Source organism: Carettochelys insculpta, chromosome 2, assembly GCF_033958435.1.
Source record: "Carettochelys insculpta isolate YL-2023 chromosome 2, ASM3395843v1, whole genome shotgun sequence".
NCBI classification, from domain to species: Eukaryota; Metazoa; Chordata; order Testudines; family Carettochelyidae; genus Carettochelys; species Carettochelys insculpta.
In genome coordinates, this window is record NC_134138.1 from 113,102,368 (window position 1) to 113,116,831 (window position 14,464).

A 14,464-nucleotide genomic window follows, 5' to 3' on the forward strand; every position below is an offset into this window, starting at 1 on the left:
AACAGCACCAGCAGTACAGAACTCCCAGGCGACGCTCACAACAGAGCCGGGCGTCCTCGGGGCGGGGCCAAAGGCCACAAGTTTGACATACAGATCCAGGGCTGCGCCATCACTACCATCGCACACAGTCATCCGAAGCAGCTATTTCACCATCGCCTCCGACCATCCTACGACCAGTGGCAAAGGATCACCACAGACAAATGGGTGCTGGAGATCATAGCCACGGGGTACGCCATCCCCTTCCAGTCGCTCCCACCGTCACGACCTCCACCCAAGCCCCACCTCCAGGAGGCCTCCCACGTAGCGAGGCTCAGGCAGGAGGTGGACCATCTCATGCTCATAGGGGCGGTGGAAAGAGTGCCGGAGCAACTGCACGGGAAAGGGTTCTACTCCAGGTATTTCCTCACGGAGAAAAAGACAGGAGGCTGGAGGCCCATCTTAGACCTTCGCGGCCTCAACAGGTATCTGCGCAAGCAAAGTTTTCGGATGACCACGATCGCCTCCATCCTTACAGCTCTGGACGATGGAGACTGGTTCGCAGCCCTCGATTTACAAGACGCGTACTTCCACATAACCATCCATCCAGCTCACCAGCGATTCCTCTGGTTCATGGTGGGCAACGAACACTTCCAATACAAGGTCCTACCGTTTGGCCTCTCCTCGGCCCCCAGAGTCTTCACCAAGACCTTGGCAGTGGTGTCAGCCTACCTGCACAGACAGGGGGTATTCATTTTCCCGTATCTGGACGACTGCCTGCTCAAAGGGGCCTCGAAAGGAGAGGTTCTGCGCATGATACGCGTCACAGCAAACACGTTCTCCTCACTTGGCCTGGTTATCAATCTGGCAAAATCACAAATAGACCCCACACAGGACATAGAGTTCATAGGGGCTCGCATAAACTCGGTTGCAGCGAGAGTATACCTACCAGAGGCTCGTTTTCGAGCCATCGGTTCCCTCGTGCAAGTCATCACCTTCAGCCCTACGGTGCCGGTCTTGACGTGCCTGCAGCTGCTGGGCCACATGGCAGCGGCGACGTTTGTAGTGCAGAACGCCAGGTTACACATGCGCAGCATGCAGCACTGGCTGGCGAGTGTATACAAACCGGCAGTACATACCGTTCACAAGGTGGTGTCGCCCACAGCCGGGGTGCGCAAATCCCTACAATGGTGGGTAAACCCCAGGAACTTGCTAACAGGGGTACCCTTCCACCAGCCGCAAATATCGGTTTTTCTCACTACAGATGCCTCCCTCATAGGGTGGGGAGCGCACATGGGCGAAGAGGTGACTCAGGGACTGTGGTCACCCACAGAACAGTCACTACACATCAACGTACTGGAGCTCAGAGCAGTGTTCAATGCCTGCAAACACTTTCGAGACCACATACGAGGCAAAGTCGTCGGGATCAGTACAGACAATACCTCCACCATGTTTTATATAAACAGGCAAGGAGGAGCTCGATCCCGTGCCTTATGCGCGGAAGCAATCCGCTTATGGAACTGGTGCATCGCCCACGATATAATTTTGAAAGCCTCATACTTGCCGGGTGCGCACAACGTGAAGGCAGACCAGCTGAGCAGGCGTTTTGCACTCACACACGAGTGGCAGATCCGTCCCGATCTGCTACGGTCGATTTTCCACGCATGGGGTTTTCCCCAAATAGATCTGTTTGCCACTCAGCACAACAAGCAGTGCCCACGATTCTGCTCCAGGGCAGGACTGGGATGGGGGTCCCTGGGGGATGCGTTCGCGATCCCGTGGGGGGGCCCCCTGCTTTATGCGTTTCCTCCCACAGTGCTGATCCACAAAGTTTTGCAAAAAGCCAGGAGGGAAAGGGCCCGGATGATCCTGATAGTCCCAACGTGGGATCGCCAACAATGGTTCCCCCTACTCCTGCGCATGTCGGACCATCCACCGATGCCTCTTCCGGTGGTGCCGGATCTGCTCACGCAAGCCCAGGGGTCCGTAGTGCATCCGCACCCCCACAGCCTGCGACTGCAAGCGTGGTTAATCCATGGCTCAGCTCCCTAGAGAGCACATGCACAGTGGCAGTACAACATGTCCTAGAAAGTAGCAGGAGGACTTCCACTAGGAAGACCTACAAACAAAAATGGACTCGCTTCATGGCTTGGTGTTCTACCAAACAGCTGGCCCCCGTTTCGGTGCCTATACCTACAATTCTAGAGTATTTACTGGACCTCAAGAGAGGAAGACTCTCGCTATCCTCGTTAAAGGTCCACCTTGCCGCCATCTCGGCGTTCAGACATGAGGAGGAAGGGCACACGGTGTTCGCCCACCCTATGGTTACCAGGTTCCTCAAAGGGTTGATAAACCTCTACCCCGCTCTGAAACCGATTCCACCTTCGTGGAACTTGGACCTAGTGCTTACCACACTGATGGGACCACCGTTCGAGCCCTTGGCCACGGTTCCCCTCCGCCTCCTTACAATTAAGACGACCTTTCTTCTCGCAATTACGTCAGCTCGTAGGGTGAGCGAGCTCGCGGCAGTCATGGCAACGCCACCCTGCACTGTTTTTTTCCAAGGAGGCGGTAACCATACGGCTGCATCCAGCCTTTGTCCCCAAAGTTTCTTCCGAGTTTCACATCAACGAACCTATTGTTCTACCCTCGTTTTATCCAAAACCTCATAACTCCAACGAAGAGGCGCGCCTACACCTCCTGGACGTGAGGAGGGCGCTAGCCTTCTACGTAGACAGGACCAAGTCCTTCCGGAAAACGGATAGACTCCTAGTCTCCCTCGCTCCCAAATCAAAAGGAGAGGGTCTCTCCTCGCAGAGAATCTCAAAGCACATTGTATCCTGCATAAAAATGTGCTACGAGCTCAGAAAGACTACTTTATCGGCCACTCCCAGGGCTCATTCCACCAGGGCAGTGGCGGCATCAACAGCCTTTTTCAAGGGCGTTGCGTTAAAAGACATTTGCAGAGCGGCGACCTGGTCATCCTACGACACCTTCGCCAAACATTACGCCCTTCACAGGGTATTCCAAGAGGATACCCGTCTCTCTGCAGCGGTCCTCTCGGGGACGAGCTTCACATAATCCGATTACCCACCTCCTATCTTGGGTTACTGCTGGGTAGTCACCTATTGTGGAGCACCCACGGGGACACTCGAAGAAGAAAGAGAAGTTACTCACCGTAGTAACGGTGGTTCTTCGAGATGTGTCCCCGTGGGTGCTCCACCACCCGCCCATCCTCCCCGCTTCGGATCTCTGTTAGTGTTTTGCAGGGGCACCCGAGGCGGTTGGTCGAGGAACTGGCGGGGACCGGATCGCGCACGTGGCCAGGAGCGCGCAAGGGAGCGGCGCGCGCCGGCGCATGCGCGGTCCGGCAGAAACTGCTTGGAAGATCCGATCTGCGGCGCCGGGCAAGCCCGTCACCTATTGTGGAGCACCCACGGGGACACATCTCGAAGAACCACCGTTACTACGGTGAGTAACTTCTCTTTGCTATTTGTCCTTCTATTGCTGAGAAATGAGTAATGACTCGGCCTGACTATCTTTTCCCAAATTTTGTTATTCCAGTATCTCAGAGGCTATCCAAAAGTCAACTCAATAAAGTACAGGGAGCAGAAATAAGAAAATAAAAAATAGAACAAGGAAGATCATGATATGATAATCTTTGAGCAGCAAAGTTTCTTATCAAGGAGAACAACTTCTCCTTTTTATATTGTTTAAATATATCAGTAAACAAAAGATTAAATTACTGGTTAAACTTTCTGCACTTGCCTAGAAGTTACTAAAGAAACTGAGTATTCATGGGGTGAGAGGCAAAATTACTATGGATTTGAAAGTGGCTAAATGTCAAACAGCAGTAGTAACATAAGGTCCAATTCAGTCACGAAAAAAGGTCAGCTGTAGGTTGCTAATGACTCTGTGTTAGGATCTGTGCTGTTTGATACATTTATGATGGTCTTGGAAAGGGAGTGTGCAGTTTGGGAGCAAATTTTTCAGGTGACAAAAGTATTTAGGCTAAAAAAAGACTGAGCAACTTTTAAGACCTAACCAGTTATTTGAATGGATAATACACGGGAAGAAATTCCATGTTGGCAAATGCAAATTTATGAACATTGGAGTGAAAAATTAAAGCTACTCATACACATTGCTAAGCTCTGTACCCATCCAGGCAAAGACATCACCAGGGACGGCTCTGTGAGGCTATGGCTACACAGCAAAGTTATTCCAAAATAACAGCCACTATTTTGAAATAACTTTGCAAGCATCTACACTATGCACAAGTTATATTTCAAAATCAATTTCAAATAGCGGGCACATTATTTTTAATTTTGTAGACCTCATTGCAGGAGGAATAATGCCTACTTCAAAATAGCTATTTTGTAATAGGCACTGTTAAGACATGGAATAGAGTGATTTCTAAATAAGCCATAATGACATCCAATGGCACTATTTTGAAATAGGCATTTTGCGTCTGGACGTGCTATTTCAAAATGTGTTCTTGTGTGTAGCTGTGTTATTTCAAAATAAGCTATTTCAGAAGAGCTATTCTCAGGAATGGACAATTTCAAAATAATGGTGGAATAAGGGGTCTTACGGAAGGGGAGTTTCCTTCCGAAGGAACCCCAACTACATGGCAGCTTTTGCTTCTGAAAAAGGCTCTTCCTGAAGCGAGATCTTGTGGGAATATGCAAATGAGGCACAAGATAGCCAATCCGCATCTTATTTGAATATTCCCCTTCACTCATTGGCATGCCCCTTCAGGAAGTGCAGGCCAGTGTAGATGTGGCCTCTGTGCCATCAGTTTCATCATCTCGAACAATAAGGATAACCTACCCTACAGGAGCGTCATGAGTTACCAATATGAATGAATGAATGGGCTTTGAGATTTGTGGCTAGAAGGAACAACAGCAACAGTTAATTCAAAGAAGCGGAATTTGAGGGGAATGGGGCTGTCCAGACTCTCAGAATGAAGGTTGGGGCTGAGAGAAACTGATCACCGCCAGCTCACTGGTGGAACACCCCTGATGTTATGTCACTTAAGTCAGAACATTTCCATTGTACAGGCTTTGCTTTCTCAATCATTGTGACCAGGTTTGAATAGTGCTTTGGCTGATTTTATGGATCTTCTTCTCACCTTTGTACAGGGTAGGCACAACATAATGAAACCCCTGGGCTGGCCCCATTTTGATGTTTCATTAACATCTAGATGGGGACCACAAAAAAAAAGCAATGGGGCCACATGTAGCCCCATAACAGGGTGTTTGACATACCTGTATTTGAGGAAACCACCACATTCTGAGCATACATACAACAAAAAACAACCACTGAATTTAATATTATAACCATTAAGTAAGGCCAGCTTGCAGTAATAAAATGGATATAAAAATGCCCTTCCCAACCACCCAGGCAAAAGCTACAATGTATGTACCAGCATCTGAAGAAGTGAATTAACTCACGAAAGCTCATGCTCTAAACTTTTCTGTTAGTCTATAAGGTGCCACAGGACCCTTCGTTGCTCTAATGTATGTACCATATGAGTATTGAATAATTCAGTGAAGATGAACAAGGTCACATTTTATCAAGCCTCTGGGTATTTCAGAATTAAGGACATACCAAGAAGATTTAGTATTCAACTTCAAGAACCTTTTATCAACTTAACTTTATTTCTATGGTACGAACTTGATGGTATTTGAAAACAGTGCTAAGTTAGCTTGTTGTCCAGTCTGGGCGGCTTTCAGTGCAGCTGCTTCGTCACGAATAGTTGCTTGTAGGTGCGCGTAAATAGTCTAGGATGCAATTCAGAAGCTAGATGACATACCATAAAAATACAGTAAACTCTTTTGTGTCTGTCATCCCTGGGACCAGGAGGTTGCCGGGTGTTCAGGTCTTCTGGATAATACTGTATTTGCTGTATTGATTTGTATTTACTGTCACTATACTGTACTTATGGGAAAGGTAACTAAAATTTACTTATGGTTGAAATGTTGGTTATTTGAGAGATCGGATGATAGAATGCCATTTAAGACAGAGTTTTATCATGTTTCATTTTTGTGGGTGTGCTTGGTCTCAACAGCAGCAGAAACAAAGTGTTCAAAGTCCCTTTTCTTTAAGGACTGAGAGCAAAAATGGGAGGCCCCAGTGTGTTCAGTCATTCCATCAGTGCCAGCAGCTTCACAGGACTTCTGAGGGAGACTTTTCACTGATGCTGCTGGACCATCTTTCAGTGAATCTTTCAAATTATGTATAGCTATCATTGCCTGCCCATCTCTTCTTGTCAGTTATGAGATTGCCTTTGGGAAGCTATGTATCAGAAATCCACGTACTCCTCACAGTCTCTGCCCCTGAAAAAAATAGGGGAAAGGGTTTTACTCGGGTACTTTCTCATAGTTAATATTCAGCATAGTCTGACCTGTTTTGGACATTGGTAATTTATATGCCATTAAAAAGAAACTTTGATGCCCTGAGTACCATCCCGCCTCTTCTCATGGCTTAATTTGATTAACTAAAAGATCCATATCTAAAAGCCTGACTGTCCTACTGCTATGATCTAGTAAATCTGCTGTTAAATTATATCATGGCTCATGCTCTCCCTGAAAAGGGGCATTTATATATATGTATATAAATGAATAACCAAGAGACAATATCTAGTAGCTATGTCTACACTAGCACCCCTCTTTCGAAAGGGGGATGCAAATGAGACACATTGGGATCTGCTAATGAGATGCTGCATATTCATTGCAGCACTTCATTAGCATAACCCGATATGTCTCATCAGCATCCCCCTTTTGAAAGAGAGGGCTAAGGCGGACATGGTGAATGAGGTTATGTTGTTAGAATGTTGTATTGGCATGAGAATGGGATGTCCAATTTATGTGTGAGAAACTTTTCTACTTGTGTGTTAATCAGGCCATCGCAATGAGTTTAAGTGAACATTAGTATAACTCCATGCGATGTGTTGTATATATTACATGTATTTTATCAAAAAATAAAATATACATAGGATTTAAGAAGTTCTCTATGGTTTTGTATTTTCCCATCTGTGGCCTACCTCACTTAACTGCAGTACCGTAAACCTAACTCTCCAGTTCATTGAGGAAGAGAAGAAACTAATGTAAAATGCCTCTACACATGAAGTATTGTAGCTATTCATACATAAATATTTCATGATTTTAAACTACTATCTGTAAGGACCATTTAGAACTAAAGATATATGCCAAACAGATTGGATATAAATTCTAAATGTGCCCCATTACAAAGTTATATAAAAGTTTGAGTTCCTGCTCTTATGGGGTTGTAGACATCAAATCAGAATCACTTGTCCAGGGCCTAAATATTACCTGTACTGTACCAGCTCTCCTGTATTTTATCATTTTTGTACTGCTTATCTCTGCCAGTGTTCATTTTTTTCCACTTTTGTTTTTTAAATAACCTCTCACTGCTGCAATTTTTGTTCTGAAAACTCTTTTGTTTGATAACTTTTACTTAATATCAGTACACATGCTGCCTACTGTGGCTGAAACACACTCATTTTTAAACAAAAAAGCAGTCAAGTAGCACTTTAAAGACTAACAAAATAATTTATTAGGTGAGCTTTCGTGGAACAAACCCACATCTTCAGACCATAGGCGTACCAGAACAGACTCAATATTTAAGGCACAGAGAACCAAAAACAGTAATCAAGGTGGACAAATCAGAAAAAAAATTATCAAGGTGAGCAAATCAGAGAGTAGAGGGGCAGAAGGGGGAGCGGGGGTGGTCAAGAATTAGATTGACAAGTATGCAAACGAGCCCCTATAGTGACCCAGAAAATTCCAGTCTCAGTTCAAACCACGTGTTAATGTGTCCAATTTGAATATGAAAGAGAGTTCAGCAGCCTCTCTTTGAAGGGTGTTCTGACAATTTCTATTCAGTAACACGCAAACTCTTAAGTCATTAACAGAATGGCCCACTCCATTAAAATGCCGACTAACAGGTTTGTGGATCAGGAGTGTTTTGATGTCTATTTTGTGCCCATTAACTCTTTGTCTAAGAGAGTTTGAAGTCTGTCCAACATACAAAGCATCTGGGCATTGTTGGCACATGCTGGCATATGTGATGTTAGTTGAGGAATGTGAGAATGTGCCCGTGATACTGTGAATAACCTGAGTAGGTCCAGTAATGGTATCTCCAGAAAAGATACGTGGACAAAGCTGGCCGCGGGCTTTGTTGCAAGGAAAAGTCCCAGGACTGGTGTTCCTGTGGTATAGACTGTCACTGTTGGTGACAATCCTCACAAGGTTGGGAGGTTGTCTGTATGGCTATGGTCTGAAGAAGCGGGTCTGTCCTAGGAAAGCTCACCTAATAAATTATTTTGTTAGTCTTTAAAGTGCTACTTGACTGCTTTTTTGTTTTGATAGTATATAGACTAGCACAGCTTTCTCTCTGTTACACTCATTTTTGTCTAACTTTAACTTGTACATTGAATAGCACCATCTTTTAAGATTTTACCTACATACCAGGTTAGTAAGTTTTTACTGTTCACTGTACCTCTTTCACACATCAGCAATTTTTTTTTTAATTAGAAAAGTGTGATAGTAAGGTTTCATAAATTCTCACATGGGAAGCTGAGCAAGTGTAGTACCTAAAGCTGTTTTAACTCATTCAAGTTAATTTGTCTAGATTTCTAATAGGAAATAAATTAATCTTAATTTGAGCTGTTCTAGCTCTTCTTGAACATGAAAATAGGAGTCACATACAGTGGTTGAGTTCTTGGTAATTTTCCTTTCCAAGCATCTTTGCCTGTTTCTACCTCTTGACTTCCCCAATTCACCCTCTCCAGTTTAGTCTCCCTGGTTTTTTTGGGCTTTTTTTTTTTTTAACGCATTCAACCGTGTCTCTTTCTCCATACTTTCTGTTGTCCCATTTTTGCTCTAATACCCATTTTTGTTCTTTGTCATCCACGTCTTTTCAACCCTTCTTTTCTCATCCCTTCTTCCTGCTTTCCTTTTTTTCCTTTATGTTTTATCCCGTCCTGCCCCTTCCCTCTTTGTCTACTTTCTCTCCATTTTTTCTCCTTAACCTTCTTCATTCATCCCTCAGGCATACATTTTCTTCTGCCAGGCATTTTAGCCCTCCATCTTCTTACCAGTTCCGAGAACATCTGAGCGACAGCTCAGTTTGCTCCAGTTCTGCCATCTCAGTGAACTCTGGCACAGCCTCTGCTGCCCAATTCTCCTTCTGTCTCATCTGTAGTAACAGTCACCAGCTGGAATTCTTGCTTTGCTTCATGAATGAGGGCCTACACATTCAGTTCAGGCCTAAAACCAGGGCTTGGGACAGCTTTGCCGGCAATGTCCCCTACCTGGGGGCCCTGATTGTGCTATTGGGATAACGTCCCACTCTCACCATCCAGTTCTCTGGTTTAGTTCAGACCCAGTGATCTCACATTTGAATGTTCCCTTTAGCTTCACCACAGTGCTGCAGTATTCCTGATACTTTCCCTTAGTCAGATATTGGGTGAAGATCCCTTGGGGAAACTAGTGGCCCTCATAATTCCCTGGGTGTGGAGTGAATTCAGCTGTTAGTTGCCATTTACTTGTCCACAATAGAAAAGAAAGATATGGATCTCCTTGTCATGACAAAAGCTTAACCTGCATAATGGCTTTTGAAAGGACAAGCCACTTTTCATGTCTCCCTAGGGGCTAAAATCTCCACCTTCCCTCTGACATCTTCTGTAGTGCAGCTGTTTGTTTTCAATCCAAATGTCTGTGGCAGATTGAAAGCTAGGAGAGAGAGTACGTTTTACTAAACATGAAAATAAATAATATAAGATCCTGGTCTGTTTGCAGTATTTGCTTCTCACATTTACCTAAACTTTAAAGGGAGATTTGATATTTATAGGTCACAGAAATGGGAGGGGCACCCCACAGAATTTAGTTCAGTTTATCTCAACCCATCCTTTGAGCTGCTGAAGAAAACAGAGGATGAAAAGGAAGTATATATGCAATACCCAGGAAATGGGACAAACAGCAAAATGACTAGAAGCCCTAAATATCAGTAGAAATTGGTGAGAGATCTATTGGGAAAAGAGTGGAAATTGTATTGCTTGGGCCATTGAGAACAAGACTTGGGCTATAATTAGAAAACCCTTCATTTGTAGGGGGTAGAATGGGTTCCCTAAAAGGTGTTCTCTGCCAGTTGGTTTTTCTGATTTAGCTTTGGTGTAAGGTTCCAGGTAGGCTTTGGTACATAAAAATTTACTATATAGTTGCAATAAATTGATCCCTAAAGTTCTTAATTAGCTTATTAACTCATCTCAGTCATATCTCTCTCTAGCATTTGCCACCAGAGGCAAAAACAGGAGGGGGAAAAAAACAAAAAACTTTTAGCATCAATGAAGATCAGTAAACCTAACAATAGTTTCTCTCAATACATTTTAATATTTCTCTTGCCTGCTTCTTCAGGTACTCCCCCATGTGATGTGTTGTTACTGTCTGAATAACCTGTAGTGATCAGTAAAAGAGATAGCCGTGTTAGTCTATATACTATCAAAACAAAAAAGCAGTCCAGTAGCACTTTAAAGACTAAGAAAATAATGTATTAGGTGGTGAGCTTTCGTGGGATAGATCCACTTCTTCATGCCCAGGGACTCTCCAGCAGTGCCAAGGCGTCTACAGCAATGCTGGGCCCCCAACAGGTGGTGGGAAGACGCCACAAAAAGAAATTAATCCACCCCACCTTTCAGGTTCTGGAACCCACCCCCGCAGCCTTTGTCGGGGTGCGCCCCCAGAGGATAAGACCTGCGCTGGTACCCCCTGCCCCAGGAAGACTGGGGTCAAGGAGAACAATGAGGCAGGCAACAGAGATTTATGAAACACAGTTAGTTTATTAATACACTAGAAAGAATGGGAAGTATTACTGCCAGTCCTATTCAAATAACAGTATACACTTACTTGGAGTAACAGGCAGATGACCATTTTTAACACCAGGCTGTGACGTGGTCTCAGGTAAATTCGGCCCAGGGCCAGTTCAAAGGAAAGTAATAAGTATGTGTATATTTTTTGAATTAAAAGGAAGTAGAGGGTGCTACTCCTCTTTACCCTTACCGGGGACCGTGTCGCTAATCCGATACCAATAGTAATTTTGATAAAAGGCCGATGGAGGTTGTCACCTCTCTATCGAGCCAAATAGAAAAGACAAGAAGAGGGGAGGCCACGCCTTCACCTTGGTATGTATTCCAAACTAATAACAATTTTTCCCCCTAACTAGGGTATTAATAAACTAACAATTATTACCTATCATTTGTTACTAAATTAATTTAAAAATCCTATCTATTACTAACTTAATTAACAATCCTATTAGTAAAACAACTTATCTACTAAAACTAACATTTAAAAGATCTATGATGAACAAATTAATTAAAGTAACAACAGCTCCACACTACGAAAGGTCTTCGTAAATGTCTCTTGGACTAGAACTCAGCCAGTGGCCAGCAAGGCCCGGCCTAAGGTCAGTCCTCGGGGTGCTGTGCCTGCCCTGCCTGACAGGTACACAGCAGGGGGATCGGCCCTGCTCCCCTACTAGGGGTCTCTTAGCCAATGGCTGAAAAGGTATTGCCTTGTCTGCAGGCCCTACACAAAGCACAGGCCTGCCCGTAGATTAGGATACTTGTCTGTTTAGAGATGTGTCCCGTCAGGTAATAGGCTGCTGCTGGTCAAGCAGTTAATGAAGGCGGGCGCTGCTGGACTCGTGGCGGGCCCTGGGGTTCGCAACGTCAGAGACGCAGTACCTGCACGGACGCAGGCCAGTTCGACCTCTGGCGAGCTCACTCACAGGGACACCGCCTTGCTGCTGAAGCCGCCACCACAGGAATGCAGACTTGGAGACAGTCTTGTGCCTCCCTGGGTGGTGACAGTCTTGCGCCTCTCTGGGATCTTCAGTCTTCTCCCCAAAGGGCTGGCCTAGGGACTTGGCGGACGCTCTTGCGAGCCGTGCCTTCCCATCCAGGGCTGCCTGGAATGGGCTGTGTGCCCTGCTTATATAGAAGGGCCTCATTAATAATTCAGGCGATCATTACCATGCAGGTAAAGCCCTCAACTAGGTCCACACTCTGATGGAAAGCTCTGGAAGGCATCCAGGCTCACCCAATCAGATTGCCCCATGCAAATCTGAATACCCCTGACTCATGAATATGGATGAGAGCATGGAACAATTCAAATTCCCGGGGGAGCTACTGGTCAAAAAGAACCGTTAAAGTGTTGCCATTGGGCAAGCAATAACAATTTAAAGCTTCATGTATCTGTGGGGATTTTTATCATACAGCCCCTTCCTGCCAAAATCATGCTGTCCCTGACTCACGGGGGTGATAATGCCTGTGTAGATGGTTTATACACAACGCTTCAGACCATAATCATACCAGAGCAGACTGTTCTGATATGATTATGGTCTGAAGAAGTGGATCTAACCCATGAAAGCTCACCACCTAATACATTATTTTCTTAGTCTTTAAAGTGCTACGCGACTGCTTTTTTGTTTTGACTGTAGTGATAACAATTGTTCATCTTTCCCTCAATTATACGCTCTTTCTTATCTCATCCTCAGATCTTAAAATCATTGTCTTTGTGATATTCTGATTGAGTTTTTCAAAGCAGTCTGGAAGACTGACACATTTTCTTTTTACGTTCAATTTAAGTGTAACTCTCCATCACAGCTTTGAAAATATCAGCCTCTGTCTGAGTGCTCTGTCTTGTAGAGTCTAAAATCACATATGGGCATCTTATCAATAACTTTTTCTTTTGCATATCAGTCTGAAAACCAATGTTCTCTTAGCCAGCAAGTCAAAACCGTAGAACAGGTTAGGAAGTTTCAGCTGTTGACTTTTTTCTTTGAAGATGATTAACTAACTACTAGGCTTTCTCAGCTCATTGTCTATCTCTAGGATAAACATAGTTTTCCTTTAGCATATCCAAGAAACACAGAAAAAGGAGATCTGAGATCACCTTGCCATTCCTTGGTGATAGGTCATCACTTCTTACTGTGTATATAATGCCGGTGGCCAAACCATGATTCACAAGCCACCCGTGACTATTTTAAACGTAGCTTGAGGAACACTTCACACACTCCTCATTCTCCACCTACCAGACTGGGGGAAGGGTAAGTTGATCCTCTGCCTTGCAGTAGGTTGAGGGTTTGTGGGTGGGGAGGTTTCTCCCCACCAGGTCTTGGAGTCATAGGTGCTAACTCTGTGGGTGGACTGGGGCTGGTGCTCCCACAGAAAGAATGTAACAGTTATTTGAGTTATTGGGTTGTCTGTTGTTAGATAAATGGGGTTGCTGGGGTAGTCTGTTTTTTATACTTGTGTTTTTAAAATGTGTCAAGGAGTGCTGAAAGCAGAAGAAAGGCACTAATTTTTGTTAAATTACTGTATAAATTAAAATAATTAAGTACATGCTAACTTGCTCTCTGTCCCTTTTCAGAGATGCCTCTCAAGCAATTTCTGAATGAATATGCTCTGGCCCTGCTTGTCTTTAGAAATGCCAAGCAATGTTTTGTACAGCATCTCAGGCTCCTGGAAATCCATGTGTATCCATGGTTTTAGCCCACTGGCTCTTTAGAACTTCTGCATCAGTGGTGTCCAGACTTTTCAAGCTCAGGGTCAAATATATTATTTAAGAAACCACCTGAAGCATCTTGCTGGGAATTCTGCTGGCCATCCTCTTCACAGTTCCTAAAGCACAGGGTAGTGTTGAAATGAGAAAGGGGAATGGATAGAGCACACAATGCTCTGGCTTGTTGTTAGCTATGGTGTATAACAGGAAGGAGACTGTTACTGGTTGCTGCTAGTTAAAGCAGCCCACAGCCCCTCTTTCCTGTGCAGTACAGTGGCTGTAGAAGAAAATCAAGAAACTTTAACTTCTGAGCAGATTTCAGCTTCTCTTACTTTCCCCATCCTGGTTTTCCCATTGATGGTTGATTGGAACGGGGAGCTATCCTGTACTAATCACTCTTGTAGGACACAGTCAAGCTCTCTTCTGAGTCCTTTTGGCTCTCTAGTCCAGCCAGGAAGCAGGCCTGTGATGCAACAAAGGAAAAACTGCAGCAAAGGAAGCAGCAGCTTAGAGTGCTTCCATTCACTTCTCCCATCAACTTCTCCTGGAAATGTTTGGAAAGTGGTAGACAGCAGTTTGGGAGGCTGATTGGAAGTTTTCAGTTTACATATGGAGAATGCGATTCAGGGAACACTTCCATTTCATAATGGAATACATAGAAAGGAGCCAACAGACTTGCTGGACATCTCGGCAAGGTGGGAGCCACGCAGTCTCGTAGCCCTCAAAGCCATCCAGAGTACTCCACATGGCACTCCAGTGGAAATTTAAAGGGTACATGACTCCAGCTGCTGTCACTCATACAATAGAGGCAGTGGCAGCTGAAGCCCTGGGCCTTTTTGAATCACCAGGCCTTAGGGCAACTGCCCCCTTTGAAACAAAACTCAGTACATTCCAACACCTTACTG

General features: G+C 44.8%; 1 protein-coding gene across 7 annotated transcripts in view; it reads left to right on the top strand.

Annotated features, from left to right (window-relative positions):
• The window catches only part of ATP9B (ATPase phospholipid transporting 9B (putative)), a 332,144-nt gene that overhangs the window by 223,333 nt on the left and 94,347 nt on the right, over positions 1-14,464 (top strand). The window lies entirely within an intron of this gene.